Below are 8,169 nucleotides of genomic sequence, written 5' to 3'. Positions count from 1 at the left end.
TGTTCTATGTTCTATGTTCTATGTTCTATGTTCTATGTTCTATGTTCTATGCCACAGTAAGTGCCACCATCTTCTCTCTCATATTCACTCCATCTCTGCCACTAATTCCAGCTCCCACTAAGGCTTATACAGTAATCTACTGCTCTCACTGTTGCCTGCACCACTTTGCCTCACCCTCACCCACTAATCCTGCACACCCACAGTACTGCCTACGCAGTCACCAGGAGGAGAATAACCCACGAAAGGGCAGAAATATTCAAATTGGATAATGGGCTAACTGACATTCAGTTCCTTACCCTGTTATGAGGAGAGGCTCCTGACCCTGACCAACCAAGTGGCTGGCAGGGTATTTCCAAGCCCCTGGACTGTTTTCAGAGACTGCACTTGACTTGCTACCTAGACCCTGAGCAAAAGTGATCGCCCATGATTTGACTGAGGACTGCTGACAGCCAGGGCAAGCTTCCTGGCTTTGGGTCTGCAGGGTTCTGGAATCAAAATCCTGGAAATCCCTCACTAATGGCACTGTGTGTCTACCGAGAGCAAATGGACTGCAGCAGTTCAACAAACGCAGCTCACTACCACCTTCATGGACAGATAGGAATGGTAAATAAATGCTGGTCCAACCAGTGACACCCACACCCACGAGTGAATGAATAAAAGACATAACAAACAGCAGGGCCGTGGGGACTGATATTTCTGTCTGAAAGGTAAGGCCAAGAATGGCAAGGCAGGGATGCTGTGACCATCCAGATTAACTCAAAATGAACGAGAATTCAGAGTGCGAGTGAACAGACCAGAGGTGCAGCCTGGTCCAATTCAAGAGCCCAGTGCATATCTCTGAGGACGAAGTTCATAGAGCAGGAAGTGGTTCAGATGGTGACCAGTCTGTGTCAGAAAGCCCATTTATTTGGCCCTTACCTTTCTAATCTACGCCACCGGGCATGAGTACTGCATGAAGGATGTGTGACAGAAATAGGTAATCTCATGAAATGAAAGGATTTGCATTAGACATTTTTTTTTAAATTTACCCATTCATGGGATGTGGGTTTCTGGATAAGCCATCATTTATTACCCATCCCTAATTGCCCAGAGGGCAGTTAAGAATCTACTGTGGATCTGGAGTCACATGTAGGCCAGACCAGGTAAGGATGGCAGTTTCCTTCCTTAAAGGACATTAATGAACCAGATGGGTTTTTCCAACAATCGGCAATGGATTCAGGGTGATCATTAAACTCTTAATTCAAGATTTTTATTGAATTCAAATTGGAACCCAGGTCCCCAGGACATTATCTGAATCTCTGAATTAATTGTCCAGTGATAATACCACTAGACCGTTGCATCCCAGTTTTGAAGCATTAAAGTGATAGTGCAATATTGTTTAATCTCACTTAAATTCTATTGCTCATTTCTTATAACTTTAGTGCTATAAATGCACATCAGAGAGCACTTACAGGGAGGCTAGCAGCAGATAAGTGACCTCCTGTATTGTAAGTTTTATTTGATGGAAATATTACGACATTAAAACTCTAATTAACAAAGTAATTGTAAACACCTGTAAGATGATACATTTGGTCAAGGCTGATATTGTACAGGGATCCTTTCAACCAGAAATAATGACTTCCTGCTATCCTCTACACAAGTTTCATTACTTTGATTACTTGCCTTGCCTTTTTATATCCCTTCAGGCCATATTTCACTTGATGCAGCAGGTTTGTAATCAGCTTGCACATTTCTACTGTTACTGTTTTGTAAATGTAACTCAGGTTGACTTAATATCCAACCTTCCCACCAGCATTGCCACTCAGTTTTTTCTTTCAGTATTTAGCAGGTTACATTTGGTGGGGTGCTGGGGAAAAATCAGAGGCACAAACCAAATCTCAACTCCTCACCAGCGTAAAACATTTCAGCTCATTGAAGGAATAATCAGTGTTGAGTTATACCATTTATTTATAAGCAACCAGCTCTCCTTCTAGAAACATGATCCCTGAGGCAGAAGTCTCATCTACTAAGTGAAGCCAGCAGCTCTCATCCTTAGCAACCCTAAGGGGGAGGCCATGCTTGCTGCAGGAACATCACCACTGCAGTTCCAGGATTGCAGAGTGCCCCAGTTTGTAAGCAAAATGGGGACAGGGCTTCACAGAGTCGTGGTTGTGGAAGGAAAGGCAGCATCAATAACAGAGGCAGAGGGCAAGTGTTTGTTGTTGGGCCTCTACCTTCTTGATGTCTTGTTCCCTCGATCAGGTACCAATGCCTTCATCAGGGGACCCTGGCCCACCTCAGAGGTGGCAAGTGAGCCTCGGTTTCAGCTGCCGTGGTAACAGTCTGTCTAAGTTAATCCCTGCGCTAACTATGTCAGGGACCCACTAATTGGCTAACACTAAAAAATAGGTTCCCCTGGGTCCTGCTGCCTTGCAAAGTGGGGTTGTGTCCCTCTATTCCAGCCTTGGAGGCAGGACCCGTATTGCCTATATTCAATTCAGTCTCATCTTTTGTCACATTTTGTGCGTCAGATCGGTTCATTATAATAGCTGATGTTCACAGTCTAAGTCAACCTCCAGCTTCATTATTACTTCCTGCCAGCAAAGGCACAACAGTCATATAGCTAATTGAAAGATACTGATGCAACCCAACTTTGCATATATAGGTGCCAATATTCATATTCATGGCGCTGCAACTCTGGACAGAAATATCATACTTAAAGCACGGGCCTTTGGGAAAGAGTAAAGGCTTCAAGTAAAAGATTTTGGTAGCTATTTCTCCTCCCTGGAGGCAGCCAGGGAAGTGATAAGCTGGGGAATTAATTGAGCAAGACCTTAACACCCTCAAATAGTCAATTCATTACCACTTAAGTTCGTCAACTCACTACCTGCCCAATCACCTGACTTCCCAGCAGGAGGGAGAAGTAGTTGAATTCTCAATTGGTATCCAGGATGACCCGTCTCTTGTTGGGGACGTCGAACACAGTCAGAGACATGGGTAGCCACAGGGGTGTGCCCTCTGAAAGCCAACCTCTTGCCTTTGTCTCTGATATCCCTCTCCCGATTACCCCAACCTGCACTGAGCAAAAGCAAAAGACGGATCTTCTCACTGTCACATTCCCTGAGGCATAAATCTCAACCAATGAACTTTAAGACCCAGAGACCACCAGCTTCTGATTGGTTGGTAGCTCCCGAGGTGCTGAGATGCTGGTGGAAAGACCTGTGATAGGCTGAGATTCTCCATGAGGCTCACAAATCAGCTCTTAATCTGATTGAGATATGAATTGTGGAGTTTTCTCAGCTGTGCAGGTGGTGAATTCATTGACCGCTAACATTATTGGAAAGATATGGAAGCTTCAGAGAGGGTGCAGAGGAGATTTACCAGGACTCTGCCTGGACTGGAGGGCAAGTCTGGAGGAAAGGTTGAGGGAGCTAGGGCTTTTCTCATTGGACTGAAGAAGGATGAGAGGTGACTTGATAGAGGTGTACAAGATGATGAGAAGCATAGATAGAATGGATAGTCAGAGACTTTTTTCCCAGGGCAAAAATGACTGTTACAAGGGGGCATAATTTTAAGGTGATTGGAGGAAGGTATAGGGGAGATGTCACAGGTAGGTTCTTTACACAGACTGGTGGGCGTGTGGAATGCGCTGCTGGCAATAGTAGTGGAGTCAGATACTTTAGAGACTTTTTAGAGACTTTTAAGCGACTCTTGGATAGGCACATGGAGGATAGTAAAATGTAGGGTATGCAGAGTAGTTTGATCTTAGTAGGATAATAGGTCGGCACAACATCGTGGGCAGAAGGGCCAATACTGTGCTGTACTGTTCTATGTTCTATATTCTATGTTTCTATGTTCACCCTCACACCTAGTCTCAAAAAGGGGAAGTTGTGGCCTTTGAGTTGACTGGATGGTTAAATGACAAATGAACTCAAAATGCAAAATTAATACACTTTGGTGTGTGAAACAGAAATTATCCAACACCTTTGAAAAGTACAGGCAGATTAAAACATACAAATCATTGGGTGATTGAACAGAGTGAGGAATACAAAGTTATGGCTGCAAAGAAAGTGCCCAAAAAGCGAGATCAACACTAGATTTGAAATTTGAGAGGTCCGTTCAGAAGTCTAGTATCAGCAGGAAAGTAAATGTTCTTGAACCTGTCTGTATGTGTGCTTAAGCTTTTGTATTTTCTGCCTTACAAAAGAGACTATACCCGGGGTCTTTGATGATGTTGGCTACCTTTCTGCAGCACAGAGAACTGTAAATGGAGTCAATGGTTGGAAGGTTAGCTTGTGTAATGGTCTGGGCCGTGTTCATAACTTTCTGTAGTTTCTTACTGTCCTAGGCAGAGCAGTTGCCATTCCAAGTTGTGATGCATCCAGATAGAATGCTTTCTATGGTGCATCTACAAGAGTTGGTGAGAGTACATATGGACATGCTGAATTTCCTTAGCCTACTGAGGAAGGTTACAACTGGGTTGAACAGGATAGTTGTGGAGTAAGTCTTTCCAATGTGGTAGAATTTAAAAGGGAGCATAAATGCAAGAGCGTTACTAATAAATCCAATAAAGAAAAATCCTTATTCTCAGTGAATGCCTGGAACGTGGAAGTTGCTCTCGCAGGAAATGCTTGAAACAAATTAGTTTGTTTTTAAAAGAAAACCAGTGAAAAATATGAAAGGAAAAAGGAAGAGAGTATTATGCTGAAAGCATGAGATGAGGCATGAATGTGGAGTATAAACCACCAGGAAAGGCTGCTTAGGCTTAATTATCTTATTCTGCACTGTATATTCTATGCAATTCTACTGCACCATGCAAGTGTTTTTGTTTACATTACTATAATATGGATAACACAAGTTTCAGATACGAGGCAAAGAAAATGACAAATCAATGAAAATCAAGCTGCATTATGGGTGATATGTCAATCTTATTAGCTAGATTATGTAATCAAAGGATGGAATGTTTACAATGAGAAAATGAATATAAATGTGTACATAGGTAATGTTACCATATAAGAATCCAAATAAATATAAAAGCTTCCTCCTGGTTACCACCTTCTCTGAATAGTTAGAATAAGAACATCACTGGTGTCCTCACCTCCAGCTGCTCTTCAACTTGAAATGCTTTAAATAAATATGATTACAGTTAATCTAATCATCAGGTAGCCCTACATGATCATTTGAAAGGTTTTTCCACACAATGGGGAAAAGCTTCACTATAAAGCTTCACCATGGGGATGGTACGGTGCCCCAGTGGTTAGCACTGCTGCCTCACAGCGCCAGGGACCAGGGTTTGATTTCACCCTTGGACAACTGTCTGTGTGGAGTTTGCACGTTCTCCTTGTGTCTGCGTGGGTTTCCTCCGGGTGCCCCAGTTTCCTCCCACAATCCAAAGATGTGCATGCTAGGTGGATTGGCCATGCTAAATTGCCCATAGTGTTCAGGGATGTGTAGATTAGGAGGATGGTCAGGGTGGGATGATCTGAATGTCTTTGTGGACTTCTTGGGCTGAAGAGTCCGTTTCCACACTGTAGGGATTCTATGATCTATGATTCTATGAAAGCAAAGGAAGTAGCAGAGGTGGAGCACCCAAGAACAGCTGAGTTGTTGTCAGGATTTGGGGGAAAAAAAATGACAATGGACCTGCATCCATCTCAGAGAGCAATGATAGCCAGGAACAGAAAGCTAACAAGCATAGTTCTAGAACTGCAGAGAAACAATCACTTCTAAGTGCCAATACATTCCAAAATTCCTACAGGGTTGAATGAATGCATTATAAATAAAAGCAGAAAAATGGGAAAGTTACAAATTTCAAGGAAATCTCTTGGTCTGGAGAAAGTGCTTTGAATTACTCCAAGATCAGAAATTATTGCCAAGCTCACTTTCAAATTCCATGGAATTTTAGCTGCTCATATTGGCTTGACTTTGGTACACCACCCATGTGGCTAAACGAAAGTAGTTATTTTAAGTGCTACCAGCTGATTTAGAGACAGTTGCCAAAAGTTGACATTTCTTATCAGAAAGCATCAGATAGATTTCTAATGGGTTTACACCAACCAACTTTCCACAGGGAATACCTGAGCAGAAGCTTTAAAAGTATAGTTTAAGCTAAAAACTTTTCTATATTTCCAGATGAATATCACACATGTGCTCTAGGCTCTAAACTAACTGTTAGCAACATCACATTTTTAAAAAAGTGTGCATGTCTTAGCTACATGCTTTTGTCACCTTTTTACACCAAGTTTGTCCCATTATAAATTACAATGTCATTATTGATAGTAGGATTTGCCCGAGTTTAGTATCATACTGCTTTTAAAAGAAAGGGAGACTGATACAATTGCTTTTTTAGGCAATCCACAATCCCACCAATTTTGCTCCTTCTTTCATTTTTAACATCTATGTAACAGCATTGAGTTATGCTAAAATGTTCTGTGTCTTTAAAATGCTCAGATTAAGTTTCTCTCTCTGAATTTGAAGAGTAATCCCTTTTCCAAAATTGACCACATTTATTGCATTGCATTTGTTAGATGAAAGGAGTCGGCAGTATAACATTAGATAAGACCGGTTTGCTTTGGTGGTCTCTTCTTAGTGCACACTTTATTGTCAAACAAAGCAGTGATAAAGTGTAAATGTTCTATTATTACATGCACAGAGCTTTGCTCAACAACTTCCAAATGCTGATCATATTTAATTGGACAGTTAGCTTTGTATTAACTTTGTAAAAAAAAAAGCTTATGCCTCGGATTTACTGTTGACAAAATGAGTGCACAAGCATTTAATAATTTCAAATGATATAATTATAATCTCTTTACAATGAATGGGCCAAAACATGTATGAAAGTAGAGACCAAAGAATCAGAGTGCAACTGTAAATGGAGTATTAAGTTATGATCAGCAGTCTTTATAGCTTTTGGTGTGAGGTTCCTCTGTCAAAGTGATCCCACATTGTTTCTGCTTATTGGAGTCTAGTCAGAAATTGCAAATATTGTTTATCAGATTCAGTTGTAATTCATTGCCATGTTCATGTCAAATTAACAGAAAATTCACATTCACCCATTAAAGTTCTATGTCTGAACATTCCTGTTGACCCATGAAGCCAGCATAAATGCAATGAAGACAAACCTAACACACAAAGCTGAAGACTCCATCTCAAACCTTGGGGGCAAGTTCATTTGCATTGGTGGGATCAGTTATCAGTGCCTAAAAGGATCTTAAACCAGTCCTTCCATAATCAACCAACAATTAAGGTCAATTGTAGAGCTCCAACACCTTGGCTGAGGATCTACTGCATCCATTATCTCATTCAGTAGCTTGATGGCAGCCTCTTTGTACAACAGCACTTAAATTCTGCTTATATTCTTTCTTTATATTTTGCCACATTTGGCATAACACAATTCTAGATGCATCATTTGCTGAAATAAAAATTTGTCAATTTGCCTTCAAATCTCCATCTTCTACAGACTAGCAATGGTTAAGAAGCAGTGCCCAGTGAAAACCCTGGCAGCAATAGATCAAAGTTATTGACGTTATGCAGACTGTCACCACCTACAGTTACAAGGTGAAAAAAGCATCCTCGACATTTGTTTGCAGTTTTGTTTTATTGATATAGTAATGGAATTGAAGATACAGGATACCATCTGAGATTCACTAGCAAAGGATAATGCATGAAAATGCTTTATATTGCCTGGAAAGAATTTATGAAGGAAATCCTTTCAAACTAAGAATACAAAAATGGAAAATTAATAAAACCATTTAGCATGTTAAATTTAATTATTTTGCAAGGTATAAATATTAACTATACTTTATCTGAGTTTTGAAAATCTAACTGCTGCTATAACTATATGTAGCACAATTAAATTAATTTGAAAATATCATGAAATAAATATTCCCAAGAAGGAACAGTTTCTCTTTTTCCATTCCTTCCTTTCTATTTCACTTTGGGTTCATGAACTGGAAATTTATATTCATGTAGTCATTTCCCTGCCAATAAATGAAACTGCTTGTAAATCACAGTGGGAACATTGCCAGTACACAACAGTCACGGTCAGATTCAACAGCTCATAGTCCTCTTAAGATGGTCTAAATATAGCATCCTGTGGGGATGGAAATGAGATTTGATGTTACTGCTGGTCCATAGAAGCCTTATCCCTTTGGATAGTCTTTCAATAGGCACTTTAAAGACAAGTTGTTA

The 8,169-nt window shown here is 40.6% G+C and overlaps 1 protein-coding gene across 1 annotated transcript in view; it reads right to left on the bottom strand.

Annotated features, from left to right (window-relative positions):
- tafa5a (TAFA chemokine like family member 5a) overlaps window positions 1-8,169 on the bottom strand; it is a 558,406-nt gene that overhangs the window by 524,833 nt on the left and 25,404 nt on the right. The window lies entirely within an intron of this gene.

This window comes from Rhincodon typus, chromosome 22 (assembly GCF_021869965.1).
Source record: "Rhincodon typus isolate 14 chromosome 22, sRhiTyp1.1, whole genome shotgun sequence".
Lineage (NCBI taxonomy): Eukaryota > Metazoa > Chordata > Chondrichthyes > Orectolobiformes > Rhincodontidae > Rhincodon > Rhincodon typus.
The sequence above is the reverse complement of the archived record's forward strand: the minus strand, read 5'-3'. Positions and strand labels throughout refer to the sequence as shown.